Source organism: Marmota monax, unplaced genomic scaffold (assembly GCF_021218885.2).
Source record: "Marmota monax isolate L192 unplaced genomic scaffold, Marmota_monax_Labrador192_F-V1.1 WCK01_AAM20220418_F8-fsc00011, whole genome shotgun sequence".
NCBI lineage: Eukaryota > Metazoa > Chordata > Mammalia > Rodentia > Sciuridae > Marmota > Marmota monax.
The window spans coordinates 20,280,960-20,296,479 of record NW_026693082.1 but is presented as its reverse complement, the minus strand read 5'-3'; the positions used below and the strand labels follow the sequence as shown (position 1 = coordinate 20,296,479).

The following is a 15,520-nucleotide window of genomic DNA, read 5'->3' as shown; positions in this document are numbered from 1 at the left end:
TTTTACAGTGGAGTCAGATCAGAACAAAATGGCGTTACTTTGGTTCCATTTCATTTCAGGAGTGCAGGCAGAAAGAACTTTCAAGTTTGGTTCTCAAGTAACATGCTAAATCACTGGATTTCAAGAACCTGTTGAGGAGAATCTGAGCACTGTGCAGGCAAGGGCTGAGGAGGTGGCTAGAAGAGCTGGTAATTGACAGAACCATTGACCCAGGAGAATTCATGAAGCTGTGTGCTTAGGGGGCTATGACTGATGCTTTTTCTGTATTTTGCTTACGAAACACTCAGTAAATTCTACTTTGCTCATTGCACCTTTGGGTGCTAGTGGGTTAGTTTGGAGACCTCCCAAGAGGCATTCTGGACTTTGACAAAATTGACAGGAGGTGGCAGTAGACACTGGTTAAGGAGTAACCAGACACCTATACTATCTTCCCTTTACCTCGTCATTTATTAACTATCAGTCAGCTCTTTCCTCAGCAGCAATTCAAGGATCTTCTTGCTCACATTCTCTGTTCATTGGCCCCACTTCCTCTGTGGGACTCAGGTCTCTGGTCTTTCTGCTCTCCAGGCTCCCAGCTTCAAACATCAGAAGAAACTGCACACTGCAAAATGGTTACTCATGGTAGTATAAATTTCTTGAGAATTTATATGTATTGATCTTGGTGCTAAGTTCCTGCACACCTAATTTCACTGAATCTTTTCTACAGCTCTGCATGGGAAATTCTATTATTGTTGCTTCATCACAGAAAGTGAACTGAGATTCTCTGGCTGGGTACTTCCTGGGCTAGAACTATTGCTCCCAAGGAGGTGGTGGTTAAAGTCAAGAAGGTGGATAAGGCAGTAGTACTATGACGAAGGGCCTGACTGCTGACGTTGCCATCTGCCTTCCTTACTCTGCTGCAGGTTTCATTTAAAAATTAAATACATGTGGGTTGGGGATGTAGCTCAGCAGCAGAGCACTTGCCTAGCCTGTGCAAAGCCCTGGGTTTGGTCCCCAGCACAGCAACAAATAAATAAATAAATGTTGAATGTGTGTAAGTTATTAAAATTGCCTAAGGTTGACTTTTAGTTTATCTCCCCTTTCAGCCTAAGAATAATTGTGAAGCAATAACCTTGCCATAGAAAAGTAAAAGTTGGACTGATTACGATTTTGTTATTTCCATTTGTTGATCTTATTTTCTATTTTATACTATTTTGAGATTAATGTGGATTACATGCCAGTGTAGAGGTCAGTGGCAGAATAAAAGTTCCACTTTGCTTAATTCCTCTAAATATTAAAGGAATGGAGAAGGTGAGTTGCTTGAAAATTAGAAATTCCATTGAGAGCGAAAATCATACTAGGAAGCAAATAGTTATGTTTTCTATCTTAAAATCAGTTTGCTAATATTGTACAGTATAAAAACGACTAACATTTTGGTAGGCATATGTATTTATCATATTCTGGCTTAAAAGAAACATGTTTTATACATGTGAGAGGTGTTGTTATTATTATTATTATTATTTTACTACTACTACTACTACTACTACTACTACTACTACTACTACTACTACTATTACAGTACCAGGGATTGAACCCAGGTACCCTTAACCACTGAGCCACATCCTTAGCCCTTTTTAAAAATTATATTTTATTTAGAGACAGGGTCTCACTAAGTTGCTTAGAGCATCACTAAGCTGCTGAGGCTGGCTTTGAACTTGAGATCCTCCTGCCCCAGCCTCCCCAGCATCTGAGATGACAGGTATGTGCCACTGCGTCCAACATGTGAGAGTTTATCATGAGTTTTTATCTTTCTATTTTCTCTAATTTTTATAATTTTTTTATTGTAGTGCTGGGGATCGAACCCAGGGCCTTGCACATGTGAGACAAGCACTTTACCAGCTGAGCTATATCCCCAGCCCCCCTAATTTGATTTTGTTAGTAAAATTGTTATTCTGTAATTCCTTTGCTGTATTGTGTTAAAATTATAAAAAGAAACTATGGGATAGACTCTTATTAACTGATTTCAAGACTCACTTTTTAAAAAAATATATATTTTTTTAGTTGTAGTTGGACACAATACCTTTATTTATTTATCTATTTTTATATGGTGCTGAATATTGAACCCAGGGCCTCGCAGTACTAGGCAAGTGCTCTACCACTGAGCACAACCCTAGCCCTCAAGACTCACTTTCAAACCACAGTAGTCAAGGGAGTATAGTTTTAGAAAAAAGATAGAACAACCGGACAGAAGAGAATCTAAACATAGTGGTAAATTGTTTCTGACAAAGATTGGAAAGCAACACACAGTACAAAGGAAAGTCTTTTCAATAAATTTGCAGGAATATTATCCATGTGCAAAAAAATGAATGATCCCTATCTAGCTCCATAAATAGAAAACAACACAAAGTGTACCATGGATCTAAATATAAAACTTGTAACTCTAAAACTTTTATAAGAAAATAGAGGAGAAAAATCTCTGTGGCCTGGGTTAGAAATATATATATTAGAAATTACGCAAAAAGCCCTATCCATGGAAAAAAAGCCTTATTGAACTTTAAGAACCTCTACATTTTGAAAGAGTTTGTAAATATAATTAAAAGGCAAGTCAGAATGGGAGAAAACATTTGAAAATTACATATGTGATAAAAGACATTCATCCTGAATGTATAAAGAACTCTCAAAACTCAACAGTAGAAAAGTATATTTTTTAAAAATGGAGAAAAAACTTGATCAGATACTTGACCAAGGAAGGTAGATGAATGGTAAGTAAGTACATGAAAAGGTGGTGACTACTAACACCATTAGGCATCAGGAAAACACAAATTAAAACTACAATGAGGTACACACCTATTCACATAACTAGAATTCAAAAACAAAGCCAGTATCCTGCAACACCAATCACAGGGCAGGCTAGGAGTGGCCAGGATTCTCTGGTACTGCTGGTGGAAATGCAGAATGGTTGACCACTTCAGAAAAGAATTTGGTAGCTTCTTATAAAGTTAAGTACACATGCTTATCAGATGGTCTAGAAATCTCACTTCTAAGCATTCATCTGTGAAATGAAAATTTATGTTCACGTAAAAAACTATATGTGAATATTTACAGTGATTTTATTTATAATTGCCCCAAACTAGAAACAAACACAAATTTCTCTGAACTGGGTAACAGATAAATTATACCATAAGTGTCCATGAGTGGATATCAGTTCATCTACCCAAATCTCTATGTAGAACCCCAGGTATTTATGGTGTTTTTGCAAAAAATTTTATTTTTTATGCAAACAAATTTGTCAAATTTCACCTTGCCAGTTTATGTTTTTGAGATTGTGTTTGAGAAGTTCTTTGCCACTTCATGCCGCAAAGTAGGAAACAGCATAGATGGGCAACCACATGCCCCAGAAGGATGAAAAATGGATTAACACACACGCTCATGGGGTTGTCTGCGGTACAAGAGATTGAACCCAGAGCCTGGTGCATGCTAAGCAAGTGCTCTACCTTTGAGCTACATTCCTGGCCCTTTAAAAATTTTTATTTTGAGATAGGGTCTCACTAAGTTACCCAGCCTGGCCTCAGTCAAACTTGTGATCCTCCTGCTTCAGTCTCCTGAGTAGCTGGGATTATAGTTATACATCTCTGTGGCCACTGACTCGTGAGATTCATAATATACTGGACCCTTAACTGAAGGTGCAAAGCAGGTCCACCCTTACCCCCGATCATCCTGAATACTCACTGAGGAATTATTGTGATGAGAAATATGTTTTTTATACTTCTATTTAAAGATATTTTATGTGTCTTTATGTTTTTATTTCTTGTAAGAATATTCTTATGCTTGATCTCTTTGCTACAGCATATCAATCGTGCCCATGTACATTTTACGGATAAGCTTGGGGATCAGACAGCTTTCAGATCAGATCGCCTTCCCAAGCTTTTACAGCTAGGTAGTGCACCTCCAGGTAATTCAGCTCTAAGTATCAGAGACTGAATTTTTCCCCCTAAAACTGGTTTTTCTCTCCTTTCTCTTCAATTTTAATTCCTTTTCTCAGAATCTCAAATCTTTCCATTAACTTCCCTTTCAGTTTAATATTCATTGGAGGGATTTACGTCTGAAGAATGAGGTGTCAAAAGCAAAATTTAGTGTTATGTCTTTAAAAATGATCTCTTTCTGATCTGAATGGTACTTACCAAAGGGCATGCTTAGGATAAAGCCACAATCCTTCTCTATCCACTGAAAGATCTGGGCTCAGTGATGGTGAGTACTCCCAGAGAAAGCAAGGATGATGGACTCCTAGAGAAGAATTTAAGTTTAACACCAAGAAGAACTTTCATCCTTATATGCTCAGATGGAAACATTATGAAGAAATATTCATGTAAAATAATCTATGAACAATTTGAAGACACTGGCAAGTGTTGACTAGCTATTATGACTCCTGGGAAGTAAGATTGTTTTCCAGTCTTTAAAACACTATTCCATAATCATCCCATGAGGTAGGTAATTGTAACAATTTAAGACATGAGGAAACTGGCAGATGAAATGACTTGACAGGTTGTAGTAACCTCTGGTCACACCTCCTGGAGGTGTTGGGTTATTAGGCAATAGGTGATCAAGTCATCCTGATAGGAGTGATTCAGTGAGATGGGATGGGTCTTGATCTGCAGGACTCCACCTGGACTAGAAGGAAATCCAGTTCTCTTAGTCATGAAATCCAGATAGTCATGTGCTCAGGGCTATGAAGGAGTTAAAAAAGAACCAGGAATACAAATAAAATCTAGATGTCCTTCAGAATGCATCGTGGTAACAGATCCACACACATGCAAACACACACACACAGAGATCCATCCATCGATCTATCTATCTATCTATCTATCTATCTATCTATCTTAATCCAGAAAGCAGAAGATAAGTGAAAACAGTTAAGAAGCAGAGAACTAATTAATTCATAGAGGCAGTTTTTGAGGATCCACTCAGGAACAACTGGACATGGGGAAGAAGAGAATTCATCAACCTGCAGGTGTTAGGAGTTCAGAGATTCTACTTGACAAAGTGAATTCCTCACCATCCGATACAGCACCCATTTTTCAACAATGATCTTATGGCCTGGAACCATAGGAACTAACCATGGCTCCAGGTCAGAGATACTGAGACGTTTCATTGGTTTTACTTTACATTTAAAGGCATTGGGGCTGTGCTCTTGTGTTCTTAAAATGTTAGGCATCATTCACTAAAGGAAATATATAAATACTGATCATGAACATTCTTTCTGGTTACTAATAATTGATAACAATCAGTAAATGAGGATACTTTAGATAATTATACATACCTTCATTTTGTCATCTACATGTAAACATTTCAAGAACCCAAAACACTGAAAATTCTGTCAGCAGGTATCCAGATACTAATTATTTGCCCAAAGATCAACCAGGAATTAGTGGTCTCCATGCTTATAAAACTGAGTGGGTGTCTTAGTCTTTTTTTGTGTCACTCTAACAAAACACCAGAAGCCCAGTAGTTTATAAAGGAAAGATGCTTATTTAGCTCACATTTCTGGAGGTTTGGGAGCATGGCACCAGCATTTGCTCAGTTCTGGTGGGGGCCTTCTGGCTGTATCACATGGTGGAGGTACAAATGGAAAAGATCCTATGCTGAGACAAGAAGCCAGAGGAATTCAGGAGCCAGGCTTGCTCTTTTTATAAAAACTTATACTTGTAGGATCTAAATCTCTGAAGACTACATTAATCCTTTCTGAGGTTGGTACCCCCAGTCACCTAACCACTTTCCCTTAAACCCCAACTCTTAAAGTATCCACCACCTCAACACCACCACACTGGGTACCATGAATCCATGAGCCTTTGGAGGACACAGGCAAAATATGTTCAAACAAACTATAGCTGTGGGTCTTTTAGATTCAGACTCAGACACAGGAAACAATATAAAATTCAATCACTAGAACCAGGGAATTGATTGGAAATATATCTCAGGGTCAATACACAAGTATTGGAATTAAGGATGTGGCCTAAACTTAGAATAGTAGCAAAGGTGAATTAATATTTTGTCCAAGAACACTGGACTAGAGCACATGAAGCCCAGCAGTTTAAAAGTCTGAGTATATTCTTCAGATCTAAGCAGGGCAAAACCATGGCTGGAGGTCTAATTGCCCAATTAGTGGAGAAGAGGATTAGGAAGCTCAGGGATCCAAGCCGGCCTGAATACATGGGGTCCATCCCAATCCAAAGAGAATTGAACTCTAGAGGTTGTTATGGCAAATCATGTTTAAGAAAAAATGCCTTAGCTGGGCACGGTGGCGCACACCTCTAATCCCAGGAACTAACAAATTTGAGGCCAGCCTCAGCAAATTAGCAAGACTCTGTCTCAAAATTAAATCCAAAAGGATGGGAGATGTAGCTTTGTGGGGGAGTACTTGCCTAGAATATGCATGGCCCTGGATTTAATCCATAGTATTGCAAAATAAAGAATACTTATTATAATAAATTTAAAGAAATAAGTCTTTGCAATGTAATCTGAGATTTTTTTTTTTTGGAGGAGGAGGGGATAGGTCTCAAAAGTAAACTAAAGTACCATTTAAGTTAATCTTTACCCCTCCATCTAGCAGTAAGCCAAGAGGTCCTTCAGAGCAGCAGTCTCCTGAACTTTTAAAACATTGCACATAAAGATTAATAAAAGATTTGAGCACCTTTGTTTACATTAATTTACCTATTTATAATCAATGCACTTATATATTTTCCTAAAGTATTAAGTAATTGTGTATTTTCATTTATTTATTTAAATATTTTTGGTTGTAGATTGACACAATACTTTTATTTCATTTATTTATTTTTATGTGGTGCTAAGGATTGAACCCAGTGTCTCACATGGGCCAGGCAAGCACCCTACCACTGAGTCAAAACCCCAGCTCCTAATTGTGTATTTTTAAAATAGCAACTTAGAAAGACAAAATGAAGCATGCACAGAAATTGTAATATGTACTCACATCCCAGTGGATTGTGGTCCCTTTTTTGGAGTAAACACATCCCAGTTTGGAGATCTTTCCTTTAGGGTCTTAATGGTGAATTACGTGGTCTAAATGGCATGAATGGGTTTTCAAGCTACTTATACCAGGCTTGGAAACTTGAATTTTTCTTTCTCCCATTCATTAATCTGACATTGTAGGCCCTACAGTGATCCATCTTGGGTATTCTGAATTATTCTGATTAATGGCAGAGAGCCCTGGCCTCAGATGGTCATGTCATACTGCACTGATGATCCTAGTAAAGCTGGAGAGCACTGATTTATTTCCTGCCTAAAGAATATTAGGTTTCAGCTGCTGAGGTCAAAGGCCAAATGAAACCTCACCAGATGCTGAATCCAGGAATTCTCCTTGCACCTGGGTCTCAGGTTCAGAGCTTGAATCTATCTATTCTCTGGAGCCTGAGGGCCTGGGGATTAGGGAACACCCACAGCTGGACACAAAAATCCTGCTAAAGCAATCTTGGAGGTACCTCCCAGGATTGCAATACCCTGGCTCTTACCACATTTCAGGTTCCTAGACATGTAAACTTGATTCTTGGTTCCAGCAGTCCTTACTGAACTCCGTAACTTTCTGGGGACATCAGGAAGACACCTTGATATCCACTTTTTGACATATTTTCTAAAAAACAGCTTTGTTGAGATACAGTTTACATTCCATAAGATTCACCCATGAAGACCAATTCATTGATTCTTGGTATAGTCACAAACATGACAACGATCACTGCAATCAGTTTTAGAACATTGTCACCACTCCAAAAATAAGCTCATTAGAAGTCACTACCCCATGTTCCTCAACACATTCCTCTCCTTCTTTACCGCCCTCAACAACCCTATGATCTGTCTCTATTGATTTTCCCATGGTGGACATTAGATATAAACAGAACCATATTATATGTGATCTTTTGTGTCTGGCTTTTTTTATGTAGCATATTTTCAAGGGTCATCCATGTTATAGCACGTATCAGTACTTAATTTCTTTTTATTGCCAAATAACATTGCATTGCGTAGATATTTCACATTTTATGTATCCATTCTTCAGTTAATGGACACTGAGTTCTTTCTAGTTTTGGGCTATTATGACTAAAGCTACTATAAGTGAATGTTCATGCACAATTTCATTCGTGGACAGACGTTTTCATTTCTCTTGGGTAAATACATAGGAGTGAATTGCGGGGGCTTATGGTAACTCTGTGTTTAATGTTTTGAGGAACTTCCAGTTTGCTTTCCAAAGTGCTGGACCATTATATGTTTCCACCAACAGTGTGTGAAGGTTATGATTTCTCCACATCTTCTCCAACATTCATAAGTTTCTTTTTGATTATATCCTTCTGGTGAGCATTCAGAGGGACCTCAATTTGTGTTTCCCTAGTGACAAATAATGTTGACTTTCTTTGTATGTCCTCATTGGTATTTGTACTTCTTCTTTAGAATATCTATTGAAATCCATTGCCCAATTTAATTGGATTGCCTTTTCCTTTCCTTATTGAATTATAGGAGTTCTTAATATATTCTGATACAAGTCATTTTTTTAGCTATATGACAAGCAAAATCTTTCTCCCATTCTGTAGGTTGTCTTTTAACTTTCTTTATGGTGTCCTTTAAAGAACAAAATTTTTAATTTTGTTTAATTTTAATCTGGATATTACCCAATTGATCTAATTTGTTTTGTAGCTTATGCTTTTGTTATTATATTTAGGAAATCATTGCTTAATCAAAGACTATGAAGATTTATACCTATGTTTTCTTCTAAGACTTTTATAATTTTAGCTCTTACACTTAGGTCCTTGATCAATTTTGAGTTAATTTTTCTATATGGTGTGAGATAGGTATGCAACTTTGTTCTTTTGCCTGTAGATATTCAGTTCTCTAGCCCAGAACCATTTATTGAAAAGATTATTCTTTCCCATTGAATTGTCTTGGCATTCTTGTTGAAAATCAATTGACTATAAAGGCAGGAGTTTACTTCTGGACTCTTTATTCTAATATGTGTTCAGGTCTATCCTTATACTCCTGCTCACCCACTAAATTAATTAATTTTTAAAATATTTTAGGAAGAGCAAAAATGCTTCTTTTGAGGCCCAGGAAGAAATTAACAAGTCTCCAGAAAGACAGACTCAGGGAACTCAACAGCATCTGTCCACACTCTGCTGTTATTGAATCAGTTCAAAGGATTTTTTTCAGGCATTGCATTTCTTTTCCAAGTTTCAAAGTCTCAGGTAAGGCAAGCTGATTGTTTTTCATGGCTGAGAAGTATTCCTTTAAAACAACCCTTTATGGTTGGGAACAGGGTTGGAGGGCACAAATGTTGTTACTGGGGTCCCATCTCTTTTGGGGGAGTTATACAAAGACAATACATCCGGCTCCCGGGCCATTAACATCTCTCCCTGTCTCTGGTCTCTCTATCCCCCATCTCACAGGTACAGATACATTTGCTTGCAAAAACAGGAAGTACACCCAAAAAGGGCTGCCCTTGAGCTGGATGGAACGAGACCTTCATACCCTGAGAGCAAGCTGCATCTTATACTATGTTATCATATTATTCATTTATTTTTGTAGAATTAGAGCTTAATAAAATCTTATTTAATGTCCTTTTGAGTCAGTTAACCACTGAATCAAAATCTTGTTTGATATCCTTATCAGATCTTGGGAAATCACTGTATCACTGGGAGAGTTCTCATCTCCCTTGGTTCATAAAGCTCTTTAAGTCATGATTAAAATGTTGGTACTAATGACCAAAGACCCATTCAAAAGGGAAGGTGAATCTTAGGGAATAAGTTCCTATGGGGATTTTCTTACCCTAAAAATAAAGGTACTAGACATTTTCTTTTCTTTTTAGGAGAAAGGAGAGAAAGAGAGAGATAGAGATAGATAATAGATAGATAGATAGATAGGTAGGTAGATAGATAGATAGATAGATAGAATCTTTTTTTGTAGATGGACACAACACAATGCCTTTATTTTTATGTGGTGCTGTGAATCAAACCTGGGTCAGGCGAGTGCTCTACCGCTGAGCCACAATCCCAGCCCTAGACATTTTCTTAACAATGAAAGCAGCAATCAAGTGATGAAACCCTCCTGCACCTCAGCACTCTGTCTAAGATAATACCCAAACTCCTTGGCTTCACCCACAAGACAATCACAATATGGTCCCACAAACTCCACCCTTCATATGTACACACCTTCATCCCAGGCCTTTCTAATTCTGTTCCTTTTGCCTGAAACATCTTTCCCTCCCATGCCACCGGCCATTCTCCTACTCATCTGTTAAGTCCCTGCCTCGATGTCACCCCCACTATGACCCTTTCTTATTCACCTTCTCCCCGGCCCCCCAAATTAGAGCTTCTTGGTTCCATATCCTTATGACCCTTTTTACATAATTCTGTTGCATCACTTACCACATAAATATCATCACTGCATATCTGTCTCATGCCTAGAACATGTATTTCCCAAGAGTAATGATCCCGCCTCACAAGCACAGTGTGTCTAACACAGGTATCAAGGAATGTCATTAAATGAATACATGTAAAGAAATTGCACTGTTTTTGCTGTACTGGGGTTTGAACCCAGGGGGACTCTACCATGAAGCTATGTCCCCAGCCTTTTAATATTTTATTTTGATACAAAGTTTCACCAAATTTCCAGGCTTGTGAATTTGGGATCCTCCTGCCTCAGCCTCCCAAGTAGCTGGAATTATAGGTATGCACCACCATGCCCAGATGTTTGTGTCTAACTTAAAAATTTCAAAAGAAGTCCCCAGAAGCCTTCCCAATAAACAAAGTCACATTCCAACAATTGTTCTGATAATTCAGGAAAAATGACTTTCACCTGGAAACCCATCACTGAGGATAAAGCATCACAAGTTGAAAAACGATTCATATCAGTCCTCTCCCTACTAAGTTTTGCTGGAAAAAAAATTTTTCTGCAGCTTTGTTTTGTGCTGCAAAAACTTTCTAAGGAAGGCTAAAGGGTAAACATTGTAAAACTGATGGTCAATTTTTCCCCTGCCTTTGTTAAAAAGAGAAAATGAATATTGATATCATTTGAGGAAAAAAAAAGTAGAGAAGCCATGAGCCATTTGTCTGGTTGGTGATACGTTATCAGCACAAAATGTTACATAAATTCTATATTCAGATTAGTGTAAGGAATTGTTACTCATCATGCCCAGAACAGCATTTGGAATTCATTTGTTTGAGTTCTCCAGCCTGTGTTCAGAATACCAAAGGTTGGAGTCTCTGATTTCATTTTCCAAAGCAATGAGGAGACCTCACAGACTGCAATCTGGAGACAGGGGTTTCTGTACAAGAGCCAGAACTAGGTCCCCAGAGAATAACAAGTAAGACTGAAGAAAACAAAACAACGAAACACAAAAACAAAACTAAAAGAAAGAAAAGAAAAAACAGAGAGCAAGCTATTAATCCTAGAAGAAAACACATAACATCCTTTTCATTACTAGGATTCCCTTTGTTTTTACCCTCAACAGAGTCAGCCAACAAAAGTTTCCTTTCCCATTGAATTCCCAAGCGGCACTTTTGGTGTCTAGGAAAGGTGCCAAGCTGAATTGCTCAGAAGATCTAATTACTCCTAGTAGAAATACTACACAAGAGACCACTTTGGTTATTGTTCCAACTTCTCTCATCTTCTCATTTCCTATAGGGATTGGTGTGAAAACCCCAAATCCAAAGTCATATTTGTGATGTCCAGAAACAGCAACAAATGAGGGGTTGGAGTGGTCACATCCATTCCCAATCCCTGAGGGGAAGTGCCTTCAGAGTGGGGATAGGGTATGAGAAGAATGTGCCTGAACTCTATTCCAGGAGGGAGAAGAGTGCAGTGTCAACCTGAGACTTCTCAAACTTGCCAACTGTTATGATTTGGATACAAAGTGTCCCCGCCCCCCCCCAGGTCTCCTGTGTTAATGCAGAAATATTTCAGGGTGAAATTATTGACTTATAAGAACTATAACCTAATCAGTCCATCCTAGTTTGAATGGACTGACTGGGTGGTCACTGTAGGAAGGTGGGGCATAGCTGGAGAAGGTGGATCCCTGGGGGTGTGCCCTGGAAGGGATCATCTTCCCTGAAGCCCCTTCCCCCTTTTCCCTCTCTCTGCTTCCGGGCTGCCATGAACGGAGCAGCCTTCCTATACCATGCCCTTCTGCCATGATGTTCTGCCTTACCTTGGGCCCAGAGCAGTGGAATCAGGGAACCATGGACTAAACCTCTGGAACCATGAGGCAAAATAAACTTTTCTCCCTCTAAGCTGTGGTTGTCAGGTAGTTTGGTCACAGTGACAAAAGCTGACCATCACATGGATCATTTAGAGGGCCTTCTCCTTTCTTCTCTGCTTGAACTTGGAGGAAAAAGCCATTTACGCACCCCCACACTGTTCCTCTAGATCAGTTGTCTCTTTCCTGGTTAGTTCTGCTTGTCTCCTGCATGTAAATGTCTAACTCAGCATGCTAACCCCCTTCTCTCTCCCTAGACGTACCCTTACTCTTCCTTTCTTCCATACCTCATTTACGTGTCAGCAAACAGAAAATATCGGAAAATATCTCTACACACTTTCAACCCCAGCTTCCCCAGTACCTTGTCGTCTAGCAATATGATCTCCTGAATAGTTAATTCCTCCCACTACCCTTCTCTTTTTCTACTGCTAGTTTATCATCTCCTGCTGTATAACACTGTTTGGAGCATGATAGACAGCTAAATAATGTTTGATTTTGAATAAATAAAAAAATGGATTTTCTAATTGAATGTACTATAGGGTGAATAACTTTTTCAGATTTTTAAAAACTATTTTTTAAATGGATACAATATCTTTATTTTATTTTATTTATTTATTTATTTATTTATTTATTTATTATGTGGTGCTGAGGATCGATCGAACCCAGTGCCTCACACACTTGCTAGGGAAGCGATCTACCACTGAGCCACAACCCCAGCCCAGATTTGTTTAATATATATATTTAGATGTGGATGGACTTTTTATTTTATTCATTTATTTTTATGCAGTACTGAGAATCAAACCCAGTGCTTCACACATGCTAGGCAAGTGCTCTACCACTAAGCCACAACCCCTGGCCCTTTTTCAGATTCTTTAAAGTTAGGCTGAAGAAGGACAACAGAATAGGATTACAGGAGATATCTTAGAGGAAGGGGTGTTAAAAAGTGATAAAATTCAAATTTCTTCTGCTTTTATTACCCTGGAGTATATGAAGCAATTACTGAACTACTTCACAAAGCTGACCCACTATCCTATCTTAATCCTTGCAGTAGGGTCTGCCTGAGAAGTAATATAAAATTATCTCAATGATCTATGGGTTATATGAGTGCTCCTTAAAGCTTCTGGTGCATCTTAATGGACTGGAATTTTGTCAAAATGCAGACAATGATTCAGTAGATCAGATATGAACTCTCAGTTGATTTCTTGTTTGTTTGGTACTAGGGATTGAACCCAAGGGTGAGCTACCACTAAGCTACATACCCAGCCTCTTTTTTTCCTTAGTTAATTTTTATTGATATTTCTGGAAACACAGCTACCTCACAATGGAGGAACACCAAAACAATATTTCATAATCATGTTATTGAAAACATCATTATATCCCCAGATCCCAACCTTCCCCCTCAGCAGACAAAACTGCTTCAATGAACACCCAATAGCAACTGTTTCTTAAAATATGAATGCCAAATTTTAGTCTTTTCTGGCTTTTTAATCTTTTCCATAGCCTTATTGTACATACTCATATGCCTCATTGTTCCTACTGTAAAGGTCGGGTGAGCGTTGGAGGAAGAGACCACCAAGAGACTGTCTCATGCAACAGCAAAGGGTTTATTGGGGGTCCAGCATGCTGGGGCTCAGAGCTCACTTCGGAGGAGCAAAGAGCAAAGAGCCCCGAGAACAGCTTGAGCAGAGCTTATATACATTCTTTGAAAAGGGCAGGGACTTCACATACAGCATAACAAATAACCTCACTCCGAGGGAAAATCAAACAACAACTCTAAAGCATGATTAGCACATCCACTGGCGGGAACAAGTTAGGTAGGGGTGATTGGTCAGTACAAAAGGGGTATTCATTTGAACTGATTGGTTTAAGCCAAGAGGGGTGTACGTGCTGAACTACATGGTTTCCCAATATGTTATCAGCCACCATAAACTACTAGGAGGGTCATCTGGCATCCCAGGTATTTCCCTGACTCATGCTGATTGGTGGCTGCTAGGGGGCTGCTATAGGTCCCCACCTAGCCTGACTGAGTCAGGGACACCTGGCGCAGCAGATCTCTCTGTTATTTGTAGATAAATAACTTAGCAGGGTGGGAATGTGCTTAGGAGTGCTCTGTGGGTTTTTCCAAGGACAAAGGCCATGTCCCTTCCTTGGACAGGCTTTGCTCTGAGATAGAGGCTGGTTTTTCACTACTATTTCTTGTAGCCTTTGGTCCCTAGTTCATGGTTCATTGTTCTATTTTTCTTATGCTTCTTTCTTTTTTATGTAAATTTTTTATTTATATATGACAGCAGAATGAATTACAATACTTATTACATATATAGAGCACATTTTTCATATCTTTGGTTATATACATAGTATATTCACACCAATTCGCGTCTTCATACCTGTACTTTGGGCAGAGGGGTTGGAGGGAAAGGGAGGAGGCATGGGGTAATTAATGATGGTGGAATTTGATGATCATTACTATACCCAGCCCTTTTTATTTTATATTTTGAAACAGAGGCTCTCTAAGTTGCTTAGACTGGCCTCAAACTTGCAATCCTCTTACCTCAGCCTCCTAAATCTTTGGGATTAGCAGACACACACTACCTCATGTGGCTCAGCTTCTGCATTTCTAACAAGTTCCCAGTTGATGTTGATGCTGCTGGTCTTTGGACCATGCTTTGTGTGGCAATGGCTAAAATAATCTCCTTCACAGTAAAATTTAATTACCATGAAATATTGCACTGTCAGTATGGAAAGCGCAAAAGTGGCTTAAGGCTCTGTAAGTTTCTAGGTTGTGCAGTTTCTGTGCCGTGGCATCAAAGACTTTGGTCTAAAGAAATAAGGGCTTTTTATTAGTGAGTCACTCTCAGTGCCATGTGTGGGCTGCAGAAGTCTTGCTTATGTGGAGATTTAGAGAATTTCAGGACAGTACTGTTTATACAGATGTGAGCAGTCTTAAGAGATCCAAGAAGGGTCCAGAAACACCTAGGGACAAGCCCAGCAGGAAGCCATTCCCCACCCTTTGCCTCCAGGGATGGGAACCTGAGGAAATGGGGCCATCAAAGTGGAGAAAGCCATCTTAAAGGAAACCCTTGGCCATTGGAAGAACCACGATGCTAAATCAAGGAAGAAGGAGGCTGAGAGGAACACTGGACCTCAGACTCCCCTCCATAGTGACCAGGTTTGGCCATATCCACTGAAAAAAAAAAGAGAGAGAGAGAGAATTCAGGACTCTTATGATGTAGTCTATGGATACCAGAGAAGAGAGCAGGACAGAAAAAGATGGAAATTAATCTGGGTTGATTAGTG

The 15,520-nt window shown here is 39.0% G+C and overlaps 1 long non-coding RNA gene across 1 annotated transcript; it reads left to right on the top strand.

The window, feature by feature from the left end:
* The first annotated feature begins 471 nt into the window (after window positions 1–471).
* LOC124099166 (uncharacterized) lies at window positions 472–9,590 on the top strand. The gene is made up of 3 exons (XR_006853845.2): window positions 472–621; window positions 9,054–9,218; window positions 9,420–9,590. It is a non-coding gene; the product is annotated as an uncharacterized LOC124099166 (long non-coding RNA).
* The last annotated feature ends 5,930 nt before the right edge of the window (window positions 9,591–15,520 follow it).